Below are 22,362 nucleotides of genomic sequence, written 5' to 3'. Positions count from 1 at the left end.
TGTTTCAGATGTCCTTGCTACCTTTCCACTTAAGAATTGCTTTGCCTTCATTTCTCACACCCAGAGCCTGAAAGGAGTCTTTGCTTTCTCCCCTCTGGGTCCTGACCTATCATTCTTTATTCCTCAAGACAAAGGCACTTGTCATGCCAAAGGCCCCTACCCTCCAAATGTATTTCTTTGTCTTAGCATAGAAAAGGAAACAAAGGCCAAAAGTTTATTGTTTGTTGGTTGGTTGGTTGTTTTATGCCTCCAATAGAGGAGAAACCACTCCCCAGGTCTAAGGCACTCTAAAACCCAAAGCAGGGGCAGAGGAGTTGGAGATAGGAAACCTGAAACCTTCAATCCATGCTAAGCATAATCTTTCCATAGGGAAGCTGTCAGTAAAGGAGGTTAGATTTAGGGGAAACAGTATTGTCATAAGTAATATCATTATTTCAATTTTAGAAGGTAAGAGACCAGATCAAAGTCAAACCATATTTTTATTGAGAGGAGGACCATAGGGGCAGGTGTCAATGATGCTAATCTATAAGATGTGCTCAACATAACTGAAAGTATAATAAGGTGATGGAACACATTGCATGTAACAGAACTATCTACCCTCTAACTCTTTATCTTAAGATAAAGAATGATGTTCTGAATGTGAAACTCAGTAAATGGGGAGCAAAAGACTTAGGAAACAAGTCTAAGAATAGGTTTGTTGGGCTAATTTTCTCAGGTTCACTTTGTAGCTTTGGCCATTTCTTTATCCAAAAATTCTGTGAGTTCAGGCTTAGATGGCCTTATTGTTCTTCCTCACTTGAGTTACCTCACCAAACTTGCCTTTAACTTTCCAATTATTTCCTTGAGCCTCATTTTCTTCATCTTAAAAAAAGGGAACTATGATATTTTAAGGCTATTACAAAGAATAAGAAAACAGATATAGAGCATCTAGACTATTACTTAGGTAATAAATGGTAGTTGTCATTATCAATTCTGTTTGTTGTTTTTCTTTCTGGCATCGTCATCAGATTACCTTGCAATCGTCTATTTTCATATCTGTCTTTCCCATTAGACAGTGAACAACTTAAGGGCACGCGGTTCACATCTGTTAACCTCTGCATTATCACCGCTTAGCACAGGTCTTAGCACAGAGAATACTCTAACATTTGTCAAAAGAATGAAAAAGGAAATGACTCTCTCCTTCTCTGAACACTTCTCTGACTGTCCAAATGCTTCCAGCCACCTGAATGGCACTTGCAGTTTATTCTGCAGATGAGAGTGATAAAGAAGGCCCTTTGTAAAGCTGACCTTTAAGGTTTTGGCTTCACTTGGGCATTTTTTCCTTCTTTTGCTCTTATTTCACAGGCAGAGAGATGGTATGAGACATCAAGGGAAAAGACATCAAATCCTGGAGAGCTTAGATGCAATTTGCACCTCCACAAATTGCCCTGAGGACCTTAAGTCGCAACTAATTATCACCAGTAATTAGAACTGCTTTTCAGAGAGGCAGAAATAGTGTCCTGTAGGGAACACCCCATGTTCCTCAAAGAGAAATTCAGATGGGACAGATGTCACTCCCTTCCCAGCATCCTGGGATGTTGATGAGGGGGCTCCAGTAGGCTTCAGTGACTGACCCAGAGACTTACTGCCTGGACTAACAAGATACTACTGACAAGGACAACAGAATGCATCTTGAAAGTGTTCTGAAATTTTAAAAGTGCTTTTACTGCCAACATCTTACTAGATTCTCAGACCAATCCTATGACAGAAATAAGATCCATGCATTTGTTGTACACCTACCATTTGCAATTTATTCTGCTAACCATAGAAAATACATTAGTAAACCACCCCGTAAAATACTTCTCTTTGCAGAATTTGAAGATTTCATGCAAGAAGCAGTAGGCAGTATGTCAGTACAGACCAATGTGATCAGTATTATAATAAAAGTATAGGTAATTATGTTAAAAAATATATATATCCCCATGCCATAAAAATGGTTATGTGACCTGGTAACTTGGAGGAGATAGCATTTGATCGTCACAGCAAATGCATGTAGTAATACCTTCAGTGTAAGAATAAGGAAACTGAAGCTTACAAAAGTTGCTTGTGGCTACATGGTAAATAGAGAAGTCAAAATCAAAACCTAAGGCCTTCAACTTCAAATCTCTGGCTTGTTCTAAGAGAGCACCTCTTTTCAATATTGAATTTGCCTCTATAGCTTTTTCACAACTGTTCATCTAGCACATGCTTGAATACCTTTAGTGACAAAATGTTTATCACCTCAGAAGGCATCCCATTTAGCTGTTGGGTAGAACTCATTTTTTTTAAATGTTCTTCCTTAGCAGAAATACCAATGAGGAGAATTATTGTGCTTAGAGAGAGGAAAGGGAGGGCATGGGCATAATTGTGGATACAGAAAGTTTGACTTTCCAGATAGTTTTGAGCTAGACAGGAAACAAGAAGTCTGGCTAAAGTGAAAAGTATAGAATAGACTAAGAGTAGATGAGGATGTGGAAAACCAGAATTCTCATACATTGCTCATAGGAGTATCACCTGGTAGTACTGGTAGTATTTATAATGTGAAACATATGTGTGGTAGGCTGCAGAATGTCAGACTCTTCAAGGATGTCCACATCCTAATCCCTGGAAACTATAAATGTTACCTTAGATGGCAAAACAGACTTTGCAGATGTGATTAAATTGAGATCTTGAGAAGGGGAGACCGTTCTGGATTATCTGGGAGCGCCTGATATAATCACAGGGGTTCTTATAAGGAAGAAGGCAATGTAAAGATAGAAGCAAAGAAGGATTTGAAAAATGCTATGCTGCTGGCTTTGATAATGGAGGAAGGAGCCATGAGCCAAAGAAGGCAAGGAATGTAGCTCTAGAAGCTAGAAAAGGCAAGGAGACAGATTTTACACTGGAGTCTCCAGAAGGAACCAGCCCTGTCAACACCTTAATTTTAACCCCATAAGACCCATTTTGAACTTCTTACTGCCAGAACTGCAAGATAATAAACTTTTATTTCTTTAAGCCATGAAGTTTGTGCTAATTTGTTACAGCAGTGACAGGAAACTAATACAATAAATATATTCAAATGCTGACTAAATCTACTCTTACATCCCCAATAGAATACATGCATATGTGCACCAAAAGACATATACAGTAATATTCTACAATACTACTTGTAATATACACAAATAGAAAGTACCCAAGTGCCGTCAACAGTATAATGGATAAATAAATTGTGGGACTAAGTCAGGATAGTGGTCATCCTTGGGCAATGGAGCACAAAGGGTGTTTCTGAGATGCTGGTAATGTTCTGTTTCCTGATTGGGGGTACTGGTTACATAGGCGTATTCACACTGAAAATTCATCAAGCCATATTATTTACAATATGTGCACTTTGAAGAGTATATATTGTACTTTAATAAAAAGCTTAAAAACAAACCAAAGTTCAACGTGCTGATGCACCTGGATGGACCCTCCGGAGGTCACCCATGAATGTCACGAGGTTAACAGGCATTTGCCTAGGGTCCATTGTTTGAAAATGAGAAAGCCTTTGACTCTAAGCAAAAATTTAACAAGATGTGCTACTTTTAGGCTTCCGGAAATATCTTTCATGCCTGTTATTTAGGAACATTCCTACTATGGACTTCCTGATTCTATGGACATATTATTCCACCTGGTTGAAAAATTCAGCATGCTGTGTGCTGTGATGGAGTTATATGATTGTTTCTTCAAGGACAAGGTAGCTCTGTCATGGTGAAGCAAGATGGGTCTGGGAGACCGAGATGTGGATTTGAATTCTGGCTCTGTCACTGATTTGATAGACTATGACAAGTCACTTCATTCCAAGATCACCTGTAAAATGAGTGGCTATAAGATTAACTATAATCTGTAAGAATTAAACATGATATGTGAATACCTCCAGCTCCTTGCCTGGCACCTACAGAAGTTCAGCATACATGCATTATATCTGACCAAGGAGGAAGATTTCACCAAGGAATGCATATGGAGGGGAAGAGGTGGAGTTATGCCCGATTATATCTGAGCCCTGGTTGTCTGGACAAGGAAGACACAAGGCTACAGTAAAAAAGTCCCAAAGACTGAGCTGGATTAGACCAGGGCTGGAGCTGCCCGAGATGTGAGAATAGATATGATTCAAGAATGGAAAAATGCCAGAAAAGTAACATCACTTATCATATCTAAAGAGAAAAATTGTGGTGTAGTTACGGCAATAGTTCAGAAAGCAGGGATTCCAAGAGGCATATAAGGAATGGAGCATTGGATAGGTTAAGGTGAAGGTTTCAGGACACAGGCTGTAAACAGATCTCTAGGGCTAGAAGTCCACTAGCTGAATAATATAAGGGTGGCCAGACTTTAAAAGAGCACTGCTGGACTGAAGAAGCTGGGCTTTGAAGGGTTTGAGCAGGAGACTTCCTTAGCTAAATCTTTCCTAGGTGAGGCTAGGGCTTGGGGCACACTGCCTCTCTCCCGTGGATGGTTTTCAGCATTTGCAGATTAAACAAAAGTTCAAAAATCTATTTTGATACCTGGCAATGTGCTACCCAATGGTTTTCTGTTGTGTTCTATGACCTTTCTGCTGTGTGTCTGTTTTGCTATTGATTTTAATTACGGAATATAATTTCCAGCATGAGGACTCAGACAGCTCCCTCCGGCAGGCCAAGCTCTTGCCAGGGCCTCCCAGAGGAAGGCAAATGGAAAGCAGTATGGCTTAAAGCTATGTGCTATTCCTTACAAAGGACACAATGGATTCTTTTCATATAAATGTCACTGCTGTGGTCTGATGCTTCTCCGCCATCCCACTAAGCGTGAAGGGGGAATGGGATGTGGGAACAGAAATACTGCCCAGCTGCTGGGCTCATTTCAGCTAAGAACAAAGGAACTTGCAAAGCACAGCCTGAAACCACGTATACGATGTGCCTAAACTATGAAGAGGCAGCCAGTTTCCCAGAAGTTTAGGTCTGAACACAATACTAGCGGCTAGGGAGCATGCATGCACATGTGTGTGCGCACACACACACACACACACACACACACACACACACTTATTTTACCCTCTTGAGGTAAAGTGCATGGTGCAAAACATCATGGAGACTTCAGCTCTAGTCTCAGCTGGGATAGGACATTACACACTTATGGGATCAGAAGCAAATCAATGTTTCAGGCCCTCAATTGTCTAACTGCAAAATATGATGATTTGATGCAATAACTGTCTCCTCTGTGCCAGGCATTGTGTGATGTGGCTTCACTTAATAATTAGAATGACTCTACGAGGAAAACATTATTCTCCAAGTTCCTCATTATAGGAAGTGTCCCTTTTATTGCACTTAACATTCCTTACTATAATTCATTTATGTAATGCCTGCCTCTCACTCTAGATTGTGACACCTTCAGGACAAAAGTGTCCCTAGTGTCAGGACCTGCCAGAGTAAAGTACACATAAGAAGAATAGAGGTTGATCAAGATTAAAGTCTAGCTGACTGCTAATTTCACTAAAACACAATCCAGGAGGAGAATGTTGTGAAAATGCCTCCTTGTACTTTGGCTTCTTTGATACCAGACCAGCAAGGCTCTCTTTTACTTACACACACACACACACACACACACACACACACACACAGTCACTCTAGAGTGTGAGTAGGAACAGTGCAGGGTCTTTTGGGCAAAATCAGAGCTAAGAGTGTTGGGAAATGGGTGCAGTTTGAGGGGACTTTGTTCATGGACCCAGGAAGCAGAAACTGAAATGGATATTAGCACTCAAGATGTGTAAGGAGTGCCCTTGGGTTCAATGCCTATGGAAGGGCAGGGATGGAAGGAAGAGTGGATAGAGGGAAAAATGAGTTGTGATGCAAGCCCAAGGGCAGCCTCAGCTCTATGGAGCTAGAATTGTATTTGAAAGTTGTTCCAAGTTGGGCCTCCATGAATCAGTCATTGGATGTGGAACCCCCAGGAAGGGGCATAACCTCAGTGTAGGATGTAGCTTATAGTTAATGGCTATCAGTTGAAAACACTCCTAAGGGATGGGGCAATAAGTCTTCCTTGAATGGGAATATGGTTGGTGCATCATAATGTCTATCACAGATCTAAGGTCACCAAGTTCAAACTGGCAATGGGTCAAGAGGTATATGCTCCAACAAGACTGAAGAGATGGTAGAAAGGGAGAGGAAAGCATATGCTAGGGTAGAAGTCAGGTCAGGCAGCCTGGGGTCCTGGAGGCTGCACAATGGGGCCAGGGATCATATAAGTCACAGTTGACAACAGGCCAAGTCTAGGGAATCAGACAATGTTCTCAGGGTAGGCAGGGTTCATCTGACATAGCAGGCATGGTTTCAAAATCAGCAGCTAGGAGAGCTCCAGGAAATGTGAAGAAGGGATTGGGAAAAGGAAGAAACTATTTATTGAGTTCCTACTCTGTGCTAGGCATTCTATACAGTTTATCTCCGTTCATCTTAGAATTACAAGTTAGGATGTTATATTCTTCAAGTTATAGAAGAGGATGCTGAGGCTTAGATTTTAGTAAGATATCTTTTTTAAAAAAGATGTTTACTTATTTATTGAGGGGTGGGGGGTGGGAAGGAGAGCAGGGGAAGAGCAGAGAGAGAAAAGAGAGAGAATTCCAAGCAACCTGATCCAGGGCACAATCCCATGAACTATGAGATCATTACCTGAGCTGAAATCAAGAATTGGATGCTTAACCTACTGAGACACCCAGGCACCCCTCAGTAAGATGTCTTAATTAGTGAGTGCTAGAGCTGACATTGAAGTCTAAATTGCTGTTTATGAGGAGGGAAAGTGCTGGGACCCAGGGCAGTGAGAGCTTCTGATGTGTATGAGCTTCCCAGTGACCAACTGAAGGAAGACCCAGGAGCCTACAGGTTTTGTGTGACCTTGGGTGAATCATGCATCTATGGGTCTTTTCTAATTTTTCAAGTGAAGAGTGAAATGAATGACCTCTAAGATACTTAAATCTTTTTAATGTTTATTTTTGAGAGAGACAGAGCGAGCATGAGTGGAGGAGGCCAGAAAGAGAGGGAGACACAAAATCCAAGCAGGCTTCAGGCTCTGAGCTGTCAGCACAGACTGCACAGAGCCTGACATAGGGCTAGAACTCACAAACCACAAGATTATGACCTGAGCGGAAGTGGGACGCTTAACCGACTGAGCCACCCAAGTGGTCCTAAGATACTTTTAATTCTAAATATATATCAAAATGTGAATCTAACAATACTAGCATATGCTTCCAAATGAGACTATTTTATACAGTAGTCCTTGCCCTTACCTTCAGTTTCACTTTCCATGGTTTTAGTTACCTGCTGTTAACTGCAGAATGGAAGAAGATGATCCTCCTGAGGCATGGTCAGAAGGTCAAAAGTGGCCTAATGCTATGTCACAATAGTTACATCATGCACATTACTTCATCACACCACATAGGCATTTCATCATCTCACATCATCACAATTCAGTACAATTCAGGCACACCTCATTTTATTGTGCTTCACTATATGGCACTACACATATGTTTGTTTTATAAATTGAAGGTTTGTGGCAGTCCTGTATGAAGCCAGTCTACTGATGCCATTTTCCAACAGCATTTGCTCACTTTGTGTCTCTTAGTCATATTTTGGCAATTCTTGAAATATTTAAAACTTTTTATTATTATTGTTTTTCTTATAATGATCTGTGATCTTTGATGTTACTATTGTAATTGTTTTGGGTTCCATGGACTGTGCCCATAAAAGATAACAAACTTGATAAATGTGTGTGTTCTGACTAATCCACTGATCAGCTGTACCTCCGTACCTCTCTTTCCTCAGGCCTCCCTATTCTCTGAGACACAACAATATTGAAATTAGGCCCTAAAATTGCCTCTAAGTGTTCAAGTGAGAGGAAGAGTTGCATGTCTGTCACTTTAAATCAAAAGCCAAAGATAAGTATGCTAAGTGACAAAGGCATATCTAAAACCAAGATAGGCCTAAAGCTAGGTCTCTTGCACCAAACAGTTAAGTTGTGAATGCAAAGGAAAAATTCTTAAAAAAAATTAAAAGTGCTATTTCAGTAAACATATATATGATAAGAAAATGAAATAGCCTTATTGCTGTTACTGAGAAAGTTTTAGTGGTCTGGATAAAAGATCAAACTGGCCACAACATTCCCTCAAGCCAAAGCCTAATCCAGAGCAAGGCTCTATTTTTCTAATTCTTTTCAAGTCTATGAAGGCTGAGAGAGGTGAGGAAACTGCAGAAGAAAAGTTGGAAGCTAGCAGAGGCTGTTCATGAGGTTTAACATGGAAGTTCAAGGTGAAGCATCCAGTGCTGATATAGAAATTGCAGTAAGTTATCCAGAAGATCTTGCTAAATCATTAATGAAGGTGGCTACACCAAACAACAGATTTTCAATGTAGACAAAACAGTCTTATACTGGAAGATGCCGTCTAGCACTTTCATAGGTGGAGAGGGGAAGTCAATGCCTGGTATCAGTTTCAAAGGACAGGCTGATTCTCTTGTTAGAAGCTAATGCAGCTGGTGACTTTAAGTTGAAGCCAGTGCTTATTTAACATTCTGACAATCCTAGAGCCCTTAAGAATTATGCTAAATCCACTCTTCCTATGCTTTTTAAATGGAACAATAAAGTCTGGATAACAGCATATCTGTTTACAACATGGTTTACTGAATATGCTCACTATTGAGACCTCCTGCTCAGAAAAAATATTCCTTTCAAAGCATTACTTCTTATTGACAGTGTGTCTGGTCACTCAAGAGCTCTTATGGAGACGTACAACGAGATTAATGTTGTCTCCATGACTGCTAACACAACATCCATTCTGTAGCCCATGGATCAAAGAGAAATTTCAAATTTTGAGTCTTTATTATTTAAGACATCCATTTCATGGGGCTTTAGCTGCCATAAGTAGTGATTCCTCTGATGGACCTAGGCAAAAGAAATTGAAAACATGGAAAGAATTCACCATTTTTGATGACATTAAGAACATTCAGGAATTATGGGAAGAGGTCAAAATACCAACATTTGCAGGAGTTTGGAAGACATTGGTTTTAACCCTCATGGATGACTTTGAGGGGTTCAAGATTACAGTGGAGGAAGTAACTGCAGATGTGGTGGAAATAGCAAGAGAACTAGAATCAGAAGTGGCGACTGAAGATGTGACTGAGTTACTGCATTCTCATGATGAAATTTGAACAGATGAGCTGTTTCTTATGGATGAGCAAAGAAAGTGGTTTCTTGAGATAAAATCTACTCCTGATGAAGATGCTGTGAAGACTGTTCAAATGACAACAAAAGATTCAGAATATCACATAAATTTATTTGATTAAACAGTGGCTGGGTTTGATATCAACTCCTGTTTTGAAAGAAGTTCTAGTGTAGGTAAAATGTTATCAAACTATATCACACACTACAGAGAAATTGTTCATGAAAGAGTCACTCGATGCAGCAAACTTATCTTATTTTAAGAATTTGCCACAACCACCCCAGCCTTCAGCAACCACCATCCTGATCAATCAGCAGCCATCAACATGGAGGCAAGATCCTTCACCAGCAAAAAGACTGTAACTTGCTGAACGCTCAGATGATGGTAAACATTTTTACCAATAAAATATTTTTAAATTAAGGTCTGTTTTTCTTTAGACATGATGCTATTGCACATTTAACAGATGACAGTATAGTGTAAAAATAAGTTTAATGTGCACTGGGACAATAAAAATTCATTTGGCTCACTTTATTGTGAATATTTGCTTTACTGCAGTAGTCCAAAACCCAATCTGTAATATCTCCAAGGTATGCCTATATAATAAGATATTTTGAGAGAGAGAGAGAGAGAGAGAGACACCACATTCAAATAATTTTTATTATAGCATATTGTTATAATTGTTCTATTTTATATTAGTTATTGTTGTTAATCTCTTACTGTGCCTAATTTATACATTAAAATTTATCAGATATGTGGGCACCTGGGGGGCTCAGTTGGTTGAGCATCCAACCTCGGCTCAGGTCATGATCTCAAGGTACGTGGATTTGAGTCCCGCCTCAGGCCCTGTGCTGACAGCTGGAGCCTGAAGCCTGCCTGCTTCGGATTTTGTATGTCCCTCTCTCTCTGCCTCTCCCCTGCTCGCACTCTGTCTCTCTTAGCTCTCTCTCTCTCTCTCAAAACTAAATAAACATTAAAAAAAAATTTAAAAATTATCAGATGTGGAGTTTGGTGAGTTCTTTATACTAGCCCTTTATACTAGCCCTTTGTCCGATATGTCATTTGCAAATATCTTTTCCCATTCCGTTGGTTGCTTTTTAGTTTTGTTGATTGTTTCCTTTGCAGTGCAGAAGGTTTTTATCTTCATGAGGTCCCAATAGTTCATTTTTGCTTTTAATTCCCTTGCCTTAGGGGATGTGTCAAGTAAGAAATTGCTGCGGCTGAGGTCAGAGAGGTTTTTCCTTGCTTTCTCCTCTAGTGTTTTGATGGTTTCCTGTCTCACGATCAGATCCTTTATCCATTTTGAGTTTATTTTTGTGAATGGTGTAAGAAAGTGGTCTAGTTTCATTCTTCTGCATGTTGCTGTCCAGTTCTCCCAGCACCATTTGTTAAAGAGACTGTCTTTTTTCCATTGGATATTCTTTCCTGCTTTGTCAAAGATTAGTTGGCCATACTTTTGTGGGTCCAGTTCTGGAGTCTCTATTCTATCCCATTGGTCTATGTGTCTGTTTTTGTGCCAATACCATGCTGTCTTGATGATTATCACTTTGTAGTAGAGGCTAAAGTCTGGGATTGTGTAATCCAGTGAAGAAATGGGCAGAAGACATGAATAGACACTTCTCTAAAGAAGACATCCATATGGCCAATAGGCACATGAAAAGATGCTCAACGTCACTCCTCATCAGGGAAATACAAATCAAAACCACACTGAGTTATCACCTCACGCCAGTCAGAGTGGCTAAAATGAACAAATCAGGAAACTATAGATGCTGGAGAGAATGTGGAGAAACGGGAACCCTCTTGCACTGTTGGTGGGAATGCAAACTGGTGCAGCCTCTCTGGAAAACAGTGTGGAGGTTCCTCAAAAATTAAAAATAGATCTACCCTATCGCACTGCTAGGAATTTACCCAAGGGATACAGGAGTGCTGATGCACAGGGGCACTTGTACCCCAATGTTTATAGCAGCACTTTCAACAATAGCCAAATGATGGAAAGAACCTCAATGTCCATCAACTGATGAATGGATAAAGAAATTGTGGTTTATGTACACAACGGAATACTACTTGGCAATGAGAAAGAATGAAATATGGCCTTTTGTAGCAATGTGGATGGAACTGAAGAGTGTTATGCTAAGTGAAATAAGTCATACAGAGAAAGACAGATACCATGTGTTTTCACTCTTCCGTGGATCCTGAGAAACTTAACAGAAGACCATGGGGGAGGGGAAGGGAAAAAAAGTTAGAGAGGGAGGGAGCCAAAACATAAGAGACTCTTAAAAACAGAATAAACTGAGGGTTGATGGGGGGTGGGAGGGAGGGGAAAGTGGGTGATAGGCATTGGGGAGAGCACCTGTTGGGATGAGCAATGGGTGTTGTATGGAAACCAATTTGACAATAATTTCATATTAAAAAAATTATCAGATATGCATGTATAGGGAAAAACATAATATTTACAGAGTTTGTTACTATATCCATGGTTTCAGGCATCCACTGGGGATCTTGGAATGTATCTCCCATGGACAAGGAGCAACTACTATATAGGATAATGACTGAAAGCATGAATTTCAGAGTCTGAGAGACCAGAGTTCAAATCCTGACTCCTGACAATGTGAAAGTTTATGTGTGTATGTCTGTTTGAGATGAGATATTTTAAAAGCATTTAAAAAAGTATGAGAGAAACAGCTCAAAGGGTGTTCTATTTTCAATTTAGGACTTATAAAACAGATTTCCTCTAGGCTGCCCCTGTAACAACAACTTAGTTCCTGTGGGATATGAACAAGAATTAGGTATTCCCATATTTACCCATGAGAAGACTTAGCAGTTAACTGAGAATGTGGCTGGGAGATTGTTAATGAGAGGTCCTCATGGCAGGGCAAACTATTTGCAAGAGATCATATGAGACTGTGTCCTCCAGAGAGGACATTAAGGTCCTGATCAACCCAGAGAGAAAGAGAGAGGGACCACAAAGAGCATCAACAATAAGCTTTATAAGCAGATGCTACTATGAGCTGACTGTTTGTGTCCCCCTCAAAATTAATATGCTGAAGCCATAATCCCCAACGTGATAATGTTTGGAAGTGGGGCATTTGTGAGGAAATTAAGGCATGAGTATAGAGCCCTCATGAATAGCATTAGTGTTCTTATAAGAGGAGACATGAGAAAGATGATCTCTGTCTCCAACATGTGAACACATGGCAAGATAGTAGCCTCCTGAAAAATCAGGAAGGAGGCTCTCACCAAAAACTAAATCAGCTAAGCACCTTGATCTTGGGCTTCTAGCCTCCAGGACTGTAAGAGAAAACAAACAAACAAACAAACAAACAAAAGTTTTCTGTTTAAGCCACCCAGTCTATGGTACTTGTTATAGCAGCCCAGGTTAACTACAGCAGATGACATTAGAAAGGCTGGTACACCTCGGTGGTCTTCTGTCTGTGCAGCAACCCAGACCAGCCATTTCAGAGCCAAGATCAAGGAGAATCTACCTCATGGATCCAAAACACAAGTGTCCCTTTTTGCCACAAGATCAGTATTACCAGATATTGCTTTTGAAGGGAGGAGAGCAGAAGGGGAGGGAAGTAGAACCTGAAAGACCAGATAATTTTACCTAAAGAGCAATACATACATAGAGGGGCAGTTTGGTTATGGCATAGGACCAAGTTTACTGATCTGGAATAAAATTTGGTTACTGTTATTTATTTTTTTTCAAACTTTCTAGCACATAGAACTCCTGTGGAAGACTAAAGATGTTTTACATAAAGGAAGATACTACAACTTGTCTATGAGCTGTGAATAAAATTTCTGGACCCACTACAATAATATAAAATATTAACATTTGACTCATGTTTTATATTTATATTTTTACAGCATTATTCACTGATGTATCTCTAATGCCAGTACAGTTATTAATACATAGTAGGATCTTAGTACGTAGACACACACACTCACACACACACACACACACACACACAATGGAATATTACTTGGCAATCAAAAAGAATGAAATCCTGCCACTTGCAACCATGTGGATAGAAATAGGATGTATTGAGCTAAGCAAAATAAGTCAGTCAGAGAAAGACAAGTATCATACGATTTCACTCATATGTGGAATTTAAGAAACAAAACAGGTGAACATAGGGGAAGGGAAAGAAAAATAAGATAGGTAACCCATAGGAGACTCTTAAATATAGAGAACAAACTGAGGTTGCTGGAAAGGAGGTAGGTGGAGGAATGGGTTAAATGGGTGATGGGCATTAAAGAGGGCACTTGTTAGGATGAGCACAGGATGTTATAGGTAAGTGGTATAGGTAACTAAATTCTACTCCTGAAACCATTATTACACTATATGCTAACTGACTTAGATTTAAATTTAGAAAAATACAAAAAAGATTTAAGAGACATATCAACTAAAAAAAAGAGAAAGACATAAAACTAAGTTTCATAACACCATCCCTATGTGGTAAATATTACTATAGCACCCATTATATAAATGAAAAAAGAAATCAAGGCTCAGAAATGTTAATGGAGTTATATAAAACTTGTATATGATTGTATTGGAGCTTGAACCTGAGTTTTCTGACTCAAAGGCTGTTTCTACTGCAACAAGTTTCTATCACTTATTCTTCCCTCATGCCAGCATAAACCCACTACTGAGATGATAAAGGACATGAAAATATTTTTCTAAGATCCATTGTAGGCTGGGGGTCTTGCCCTCCGACTCATGATTCAGATCCCTATTCTCTTATGAGCACCTATGATTAGCAGTTCTGAGATATTCATGTCTGACTGTACATGCTCAGTTTAAGAACATGCAAACAGCCTCCTGGCACTGACTTCCTGTTTATACAGTAAAGCCAATAACTCTCAGCATTTTCAGCTCCTTTTAGTGCTAACCCAACAGTTTCTGTCCTTGGGGCCCCAGACTGAGAACTCAGAAATGTAGTCTACCGCTGGAGGCTTTTGGTTTCTGTCTCCTTGCTTATAGTAATGCTTTTTTTACAAACCAGAGAAAGGTTTCTTTTAACCCTGGCCTCTTGGGATGATACATGTATTGTACTGCAAACATTTCCAGATAGGTAAAAAGAGTCCATAAGAATGAAACTATAGTTGGGGCGCTGGATGGCTCAATCGGTTGAGTGTCTGACTCTGGGTCACGATCTCACGGTTCATGAGTTCGAGCCCTGCATCAGGTTCTGCACTGTCAGTGCCTGGAATTCTCTATCTCCTTCTCCCTCTCTGTCTCTCACTTGTTCTCTTGCTCTCTCTCCCTCTCTCTCTCTCTCTCTCTCTCTCAAAATAAATACATAAAGTTGAAAAAATTTAAAAAAAGAAGAATGAAGCTACAGTTGAAAGGTTAGATTTTGAATACCTTACCTACTACAAGAAAAGGCTTGGAAACAGTTCTGAAGGTGAAAATGTAATAAAGACCTCAGAAATCACCTGTGCAGATGGGGAAAGCCACAACCCAAAATGCAGAAAAGACTTACTCAAGGTCATGAATTCTAAAATATGCCGACTTGGTCTTTAAAGACCTAATATTCTAACACTTTTCTACTTCCCATCCCCCTACTCCACATTCTCTGTATTCATTTCTTAGCAGAAGGCTCTTAACCTAAAAGATTCCCCACAAATACTTGTGGAATCAATAATTGGCATTTGTTTTACTAAGAAGATTTTACACTTCATTTCAAAGCTCTTAGAAATTTAGGTAGAGTTAAGCCATCTGCCAATGGTCACCCAACAAAACATGTTATATTCGACTCATGTTCTTCTGACTTCTAATCTTCAGACCCACAGATCTCTACCATTCACCTACCTATGGTGCAAATTCTTTGCAATCTCCCTTCCACTGAAAACAAAACTGTGTTGACTCTATATTACTTATAAGATAAAGTTTGAATTTTGCTTTCAAATACCTCAATAATCTAGTCTCTAATCTAGGCCCTAAGCATGCACTATTTCACTGGTGCATGCTTAATTAACTGGGAATTCCATAATGTGCCATAAACATGCCATGCAATGGCACATCTCTGGGTCATTACTCATCCTGATTCCTCCTACCCTCTGCCTTAAGTACCCTCTCTCTCTTCTTCATCTGCTAAATATTTCTTATCCTTCAAGGCTAAAGTCCTAATGCTTCCTGCTCTGGAAAGAATTTTCTAAGTCTTCAGGGTACAATTCAGTGTTCACTCTTTTGTGTCTCCCTATCTCCCTGTGCCTGAATTATGACATTTTAAGTCATATTTAAATTATTTAGTAATCCATCTGAATCCCACTTTTGCCTGTGTCACCCAGAGGGTGGGGTATGATTCATGTTTATAAGAAACAAACATCACCAGGGCACCTGGGTGGCTCAGTCGGTTAAGCCTCTGACTTCAGCTCAGGTCATGATCTTGTAGTTCATGAGTTTGAGCCCCACATCCGGCTCTGTGTTGACAGCTCAGAGCTTGGAGTCCGGTTCAGATTCTGTGTCTCTTTCTCTCTCTTCCCCTCCACAACTCACGTTCTGTCTCTGTCTCTCTGTCTCTCTCAAAAAAATAAGCATTTAAAAATTTTAAAAAGGAATAAAGAAATGAACATCACCATACATGAAATGGAGAAGCAGGTAAAATTATTTTATTTCATAGATCAGGAAGGTGGAAAAAATCACTAGGGTGTAGAAGATGTTTACTAAAATATCTGTTTTCCTTTCCCCTTCATTTCATAGACACTTACTCCTTGGATCTTTGTCTCCACTTTATAGTCGAAGAAGAGTAGAGGATCATAAAATTTAAGTACCTTGACCAAGAAGTGGCAAAACTGAGAATATACCAAGGTCTTCTGAATCCAAGAACAAGAGCTCTGTTTTACTCCTGTTGCCTCCCATGTACTCACCCCAAACCTCCAAACTATAGAAAGAAAGCTCAGTGAAGTCCAAGCCTCCTCTCCTATCATAGGTCACTCTAGGTCTGAGTGGACTCCAGAAGGCCCTACAGGGATAAGAACAGTTTTTATAGTTTTGGAATGACTGAATATTCACCTCTAAATATAGCTAAGATTATTTTTCTTATTGACTGCATAATAAAAGTCACCACAGACTACTCTGTTTCCCAGTTCTTCTTCCCACCCATATAACAATCCCTCCCAGAGCTAGAGGACTATGTCACATATCTTATATAGAAAATGGGCTTTCTGTCAGCAATCTGAATTTTAATCTCCAGCCAAGACCTTCTGTCCCAGACCCCAGTATGAAATACTTTGCTGATGTGGATTTGTTATTTTAAGTGGAATGCATTTTACCAGATGCAAGTCAGACATTATAAATTTATTTATTTATTTTAGTCATTAACATTGAAAGTATGGTAAGTTACATGCACTGACATTAAGAGTATAATAAGTTAAGAGTATAGTAAGTTAATTGTTTACTTGATGTAAACCTATGCTTCTAGGTGACAAAACAGGAGTAGCATTTGTAAACTTTCTTTGGATGGAGAGACTGCATTGAAAAAGAGCCCAATTGTCCATTGGCTGCTGATTTGATAAAAAGGCTGAATGGAATATTACTCAGCCATCAAAAAGAATGAAATCTTGCCATTTGCAATGACATGGGTGGAGCTAGAGTGTATTATGTTAAGTGAAATAAGTCAAGCAGAGAAAGACAAATATCGTATGATTTCACTCATATGTAGAATTTAAGAAACAAAACATATGAACATATAGGAGGGGGGAAATAAGAGAGAGGGAAACAAACCATGAGAGACTCTTAAAGACAGAGAACAAACTAAGGGTTGATGGAAGGAAGTGAGCGACAGATGGACTAGATGGGTGATTGGTATTAAGGAGGGAATTTGTTATGATGAGCACTAGGTATAACTATAGAATTAATGAATCACTGATTTCTACTCCTGAAACCAATATTGCACTGTATGTTAACTAACTAGAATTTAAATTAAAAAATTGGGCAAGAATAAAAAAAGAAAAGGAAAAGACTCACAAAATCATGTAGCCAAGAATAAGTCCCAAGGACCTGATCAAGCACAACTGAACAACAAGAATTCACAAGGCACAGGGTTTTATAAAACAGCTTGGGAGTTTATAGGGTTATATAAGTTTGGCACTAAAAGAGTTCTTAGAAATCTATCTATCCTCCACCAATTGCAGGTGAGGAAAATTAATTTCAGAGGGAAGAAAGTTTATCTAGGTCACACAATGAGCTGATGGAGTTAGGACTGGAATCCAGACACCCTGGTTCTAACACCATTCTCTTTTCACTATACTTTAGGGGAAAAGATGATAGCACCTTAACATAATGGCAATGAGTACAAGTGTTGGGAGTCAGTGGATCAATGTCTGCATGCTGGCTCTGCCCATCCAGTAGCTATGTGACTGGGAAAGTTCTTCAATTTATCTGAATGCTAGTTTCTTCCTCTGTAAAGTGAAGTAATAAGAATACTTGCTTTATAAGAGTACCTAATTCATGAAATTACTGTGAGGATAAAATATGTAAATATATGGAAAACACTGAACACAATGTCTGACACAATAAGTTCTCAATAAATGTTCGTTTTTGTAATGAAAATTCTGTTGTTGCTACATTCTTTCTCTTTTCCTTTCTTGACTATCTCTAAGGGCAAAATTAGATGTACTGGATATCTGTTCTCTGTGTGGAAAGGACAGCTGAATACAAAAACCTCTTTAAAATGTAAGGGAGAGTCTAATATCACCCTTTAAGTAAGAAGAGGTAAATATAATTTGAAACATATCCCTCATCTAGAGGTTCAGTTTGCGTAGCCACAATGGATTCAAAATACAATTGACCCTTGAAAAACATGGGGGTTAGGGGCACCAACCACCGGGAACATCGAAAATCCACATGTACTTTTTTAAAATTAAGTTTAAAATTTTAATTCCAGTATAGTTAACATACAGTGTTGTGTTAGTTCTGGGTGTACAATATAGTGATTCAACAATTGTATACGTTACTCGGTGCTTATCGTGATATGTACTCTCATCCCCTTCACATATTTCCCCCACCCTCTGGTAACCATCAGTTTTTTTCTCTATAGTTAAGAGTCTGTTTTTTTGGTTTCTTTCTCTCTCTCTTGTTTTCTTCACCTTTGTTCGTTTGTTTCTTAAAATTTACATATGAGTGAAATCATATGGTATTTGTCTTTGTCTGAGACTGGCTTATTTCACTTAGCATTACACTCTTTAGATTCATCCATTCTTTTTTAAGGCTGGATAATATATATATATATATATATATATATATATATATATATATATCTCATGTCTTCTTTATCCATCCATCTTCTGATGGACACTTGGGCTGCTTCCATAGTTTGGATATTGTAAATAATGCTGCCATAAACATAGGGGTTTATGTATCCTTCTGAATTAGTGTTTTTGTATTTTTTGGGTAAATACCCAGTAGTGCAATTACTGGATCATATGGTAGTTCTATTTATAACATTTTGAGGAAGCTTCATACTGTTTCTACAGTGGCTGCACCAGTTTGCATTCCTACCAACAGTATACAATGGTTCCTTTTTCTCAAGATTCTTGACATTCTTGTTTCTTGTGATACATTTTATTTTATTTTATTTTATTTTATTTTATTATTTTATTTTATTTTATTTTACAGAGAGAGAGAGAGAGAGGGCACAAGCCAGGGAGAGGGGTGGGGGGAGAGAGAGAGGGAGAAAGGGAGAGAGGGAGAGAGAGAGAGAAAGGGAGAGAGGGAGGGAAGGAGGGAGAGAGAGGGAGACAGAGAGAGAAAACCCCAAGCAGGCTGCACGCTCAGTATAGAGCCCAATGCAGGGCTCAATCCCACCACTCTGGGATCATGACCTGAGCAGAAATCAAGGTGTTCAACCACCTGAACCATCCAGGCACTTGGATGTTCTTGTGTTTTTGATTTTAGTCATACTTACCAGTGTGAGGTGATATCATATTATTGTTTTAATTTGGATTTCCCTGATGATGAGTGACATTGACCATCTTTTCATGTGTCTGCTGGCATTCTGCATGTATTCTTTGGAGAAATGCCGTTCATTTCTTCTGTCCATTTTTTATTTGGGTTATTTGTTTTTTGGGTGTTGAGTTGTATCAGTTCTTTATATATTTTAGATACTGAGTCTTTACCGGCAATATCATTTGAAAATATTTTCTCCCATTCAGTACAATGCTGCCTTTCAGTTTTGTTGATTACTTCCTTTGCTGTGCAGAAGTTTCGTTTTGTTTTTTTTTTTTTAATGTAGTCTCAGTAACTTAATTTTGCTTTTATTTCCTTTGCCTCAGGAGGCATTATCTAGAAAAATGTTTTTACAGCTGATGTCAGAGAAATTACTGTCTATGCTCTCTTCTAGTATTTTTATGGTTTCAGGTCTTGCATTTAGGTCTTTAATTCTAAATTTTGAGTTTACTTTTGTGTATGGTGTAAATAAGTGGTCCAGTTTCATTCTTTTGCATGTAGCTGTCCAATTTCCCCAACACCATTTGTTGAAGAGACTGTTTTTTTCTTTTCCCCATTGTGTATTCTTTCCTGCTCTGTTGAAGATTAATTGACCATATACTTGTGGGTTTATTTCTGGGTTTTCTATTTTGGTCTATTGATCTATTGTGTCTATTTTTGTGCCAGAACCATAATGTTTTGATTATTAAGGCTTTGTAATATAACTTGAAGTCTGGAATTATGATACTTCCAATTTTGTTTTTCATTTTCAGGATTGCTATGGCTCACATGTAACTTTTGACTCTCCAAAAGCTTAACTACTAATAACCTACAATGACTACCAGCCTTATCATAACTTAGTCAATTAATACATATTTTTATATTACATGTGTTATATACTGTAGTCTTATAGTAAAGCAAGCTACAGAAAAGAAAATATTGTTAAGAAAATCATAAGAAAGAGAAAATACATTTATAGCACTGTATTGTATTTATTAAAATAACCCCCACAAACCTGCACAGTTCAAAACTGTGTTGTTCAAGTATCAACTGTATCTCTTTACTGGCTGCCTTCTTTCAAACCAACTTGGAAACACTAGAGAACTATACAACATTCTCTAGATATCCACAGAAATGGGTAATGGGTGTTTCTAAGCTAGTTTCCTCTTGGATACTCAAGTCTTTATTAAAAGGGTTTTATCTTCCCGCTTAAATCACATGCATAACCTCACAAGTGTTCCTTCCTCCAATCACCAACAGCAATGCCAATGATTCCCAGAACACACATTCTTATTTGTCTTTATATTCTGGCATCCAGGGACCATTTATGAGTACATTTCTAGTGGATACTTTTGCATGAATGAAAGTTTAGTCCTAAGAGATGCAGTGTGGAAGATATTCCTTGGGTGACTACCGAATCCCCAGTGATTTTGCATGCCCTGGAAACCTCTCCAATCCAGTGGTAGGCACATGCTTTTGTCTATTCAAGATGGTCCTGCTCCAGGGATTGGCTCACTGAACTATGACATGTCTGGACAATCACTGTCAGTTTCTGGGAAATTTGAAACTGGAAATGGAGAAACAAGATCGGTTTTGTTGACACTGAGTTATATTCATGTTAATATCTAAGTAGTCATTCCATGAATTTTACTGCTGAGATCTCCCAAGTGATGCTTGGGGAATTCCTCCAAAGATTTGTTGTTCAACTTTTCTATAAATTCTATGCAATACCTTCATATCCTTCCAATAACACCATTGGAAGGGAACATCTTGAGAAAGGAACTGTGCTATTTTAGAAAAAAATTATGATACACTACTTGGGGATAGAAAAAGAAATCACAGGTCCTGAGGTTCAACTGGCAAAAAAGAAAACAAAAAGATGGAATTCTTGTAATTTATAAGAGATGAACAGAAATCCAAAGATAGCGTACACAGAGAAAAGGGAAGTGGGAGGAATAGAGCTTCCACTGTGCATAGGTGAGAGCTTTGAACTAATTTCATCTGAATCTCAAACAACAGGATACCACAGCTGATATCTAATTTATACAGCCTGTTTGGACAAGTGACCTTGGCAAGTTATTCCTCTTTCTTCTACATCTCTTCAGTCCAGTCAAAGCTAGTACTCAGGGCTCTTGACTCTCAGCCCTGCGTACAGTGAAAAAGTTGGAGCAGATGGTCTTTTACAGTTACTTTTCTGATATCAGAGTTTTAGTATCAGTTTATCAGACCTTTTCAATTTGTTTATTTATTCTTACATCTATTCATTCAACAAATATTTATTGAGCATCTATTTTGTGTTGACCATGATTACATATGTCTGAAATATACCAATGAACAAAAACATATTAGAATCCCTACCTTTTCATTCTAGGACACTGGATTTTTAATAACAGGAAGTTTCTGTGTAGTTTAAGCAAGAATGAAAGCGGAAAAACAGAAAAGCAGATAAGGGGAAGGGGAAAGGTAAGGGAACTCTATTTAATGACAGCACAGTGGCTTTTCTGCTGATTGCAAACAAGAAAAAAGAGCCCTATCTAGAGTCTCCTAACCATCAGGGAAACTACTTTCTGCCAGTAGTGACATACGTATGGGGTAGTCCAGGGTGAGCAGAGCTTGCTGGAAGGCCTCATTTCTCCACATTGTCAGGAGAGGACACCCAGGGTTATTGACAAAACAGTGACTATTTCCTAATAGAATGTAGTCAGCAGAGATGGGGATTAGGGTGTAAGTAACATAACACGAATTTTTAAAAATCCTAGATGTGGGCTGCTAGTAGGTGATAGGCCAGACACAGAATAGGAGTGAGAGTCTGGCAGAAGCTTGCTGTACTCCTTACCCTAGAGAATTTGTTAAGGTTCTAAACCTGTATCAGATGGGTATGGTAAAGAACACTATACTGGTAGTCAGAAGAAATAACCTGATTCCACTATAAACTCACTGTGTGAACTTGAGTAATTCCCATCTCCTCTCTGGGCTCTTAGTTCCTTATTTGAAAAATGAGAGGATCAGACTGAATATTTTTAAGATTAAATGATCCTTTAGACCAGGGATTTTCAAACATAACATTATAATTTTTAAACAAAGCCTGTATTTCCAAAAAATCCTTACATAAAGCCCTGCAATCATTTTTTTTTTAATTTGAGAGAGAGGGGGAGAGAAGGAGAGAAGGAGAGAGGGAGAGAGGGAGAGGGAGAGGGAGAGGGAGAGGGAGAGGGAGAGGGAGAGA

The 22,362-nt window shown here is 38.8% G+C and overlaps 1 protein-coding gene across 8 annotated transcripts in view; it reads right to left on the bottom strand.

The window, feature by feature from the left end:
• The window catches only part of BEND5 (BEN domain containing 5), a 1,448,520-nt gene that overhangs the window by 543,225 nt on the left and 882,933 nt on the right, over nucleotides 1-22,362 (bottom strand). The window contains exon 1 of one of the 8 annotated variants that reach the window (XM_049618598.1): nucleotides 7,286-7,361. The exons of the other annotated variants lie outside the window; for them this stretch is intronic. The gene's annotated coding sequence lies outside the window, so the exon portion shown is untranslated. Of the gene's footprint in view, nucleotides 1-7,285; nucleotides 7,362-22,362 lie in introns of those variants that run through there. 8 annotated transcript variants of the gene reach the window in all.

Source organism: Panthera uncia (genome assembly GCF_023721935.1).
Source record: "Panthera uncia isolate 11264 chromosome C1 unlocalized genomic scaffold, Puncia_PCG_1.0 HiC_scaffold_4, whole genome shotgun sequence".
Lineage (NCBI taxonomy): Eukaryota > Metazoa > Chordata > Mammalia > Carnivora > Felidae > Panthera > Panthera uncia.
Note: the sequence above shows the minus strand (reverse complement) of the source record. Positions and strands in the feature narration are given on the sequence as shown.